Source organism: Penaeus monodon, chromosome 34 (genome assembly GCF_015228065.2).
Source record: "Penaeus monodon isolate SGIC_2016 chromosome 34, NSTDA_Pmon_1, whole genome shotgun sequence".
In the NCBI taxonomy this organism is placed as follows: Eukaryota; Metazoa; Arthropoda; class Malacostraca; order Decapoda; family Penaeidae; genus Penaeus; species Penaeus monodon.
This window is the reverse complement of record NC_051419.1, coordinates 12,770,832-12,771,515: the sequence shown is the minus strand read 5'-3', so window position 1 is coordinate 12,771,515 and position 684 is coordinate 12,770,832. Positions and strand designations below refer to the sequence as shown.

Sequence of the window (684 nt, the reverse complement as noted above, 5' to 3'; positions counted from 1 at the left end):
ACATTACAGGCCGTTTCACATGCATCGATGTATTTCTACAAAACCCTTATCATCAGTGTGCGTCAACCACGGAGAAACGCCATTCAAGCGCCGTGGTCGCTTTCATCAAGCTATCAAAAGTGCACAGGTTGACTTTAATGCAATTTTCTGCCATTTTTTATCTAATTGTATTTAAAGAACGCGGAAGAGAAGTGTTTGCGGATACTAGCAATCTTTGATATTTCTAATCAGGTTGATATGTCATATTTTTTTCCGACTGACTGCGTATCTGAGAACAATTTGTACATATGGTATAATGTGGCAAAATATCCATCCACTGTTCGTGCAATATTCGAAGGATGAGTCCATCTGCCTCGCTGCCGCTTCCCTTCCCTTTGACATATACATTATTCGAATCGTATATTTCCTTACTCACTAAAGCCAAGTATTCTTTAGGCCACTTAATCCGTGTCTAAGAAAGGTTACTGATATTTGCAAGCCATTGCTACAGTAGAACACTTGTGATGAGATGTAACCTTTTAAGCATGGAAGAGGGTTTCGATGATGCCTGGCATGAGATGATACATAAAAATTCAAAATGTTATATTTCAGCTTGTTCTCCCTCAACAAATTTCGGAAAAAGTAATCTCTCCCACAAATTTGCAGAAAATCCCCATAAAGTGGCACATTGCAACTAGTCAGTTT

At 38.7% G+C, this 684-nt stretch overlaps 1 protein-coding gene across 1 annotated transcript in view; it reads right to left on the bottom strand.

Moving 5' to 3' along the window:
* The window catches only part of LOC119594599 (retinol dehydrogenase 11-like), a gene marked incomplete in the record, with an annotated part of 7,645 nt that overhangs the window by 3,935 nt on the left and 3,026 nt on the right, over positions 1 to 684 (bottom strand).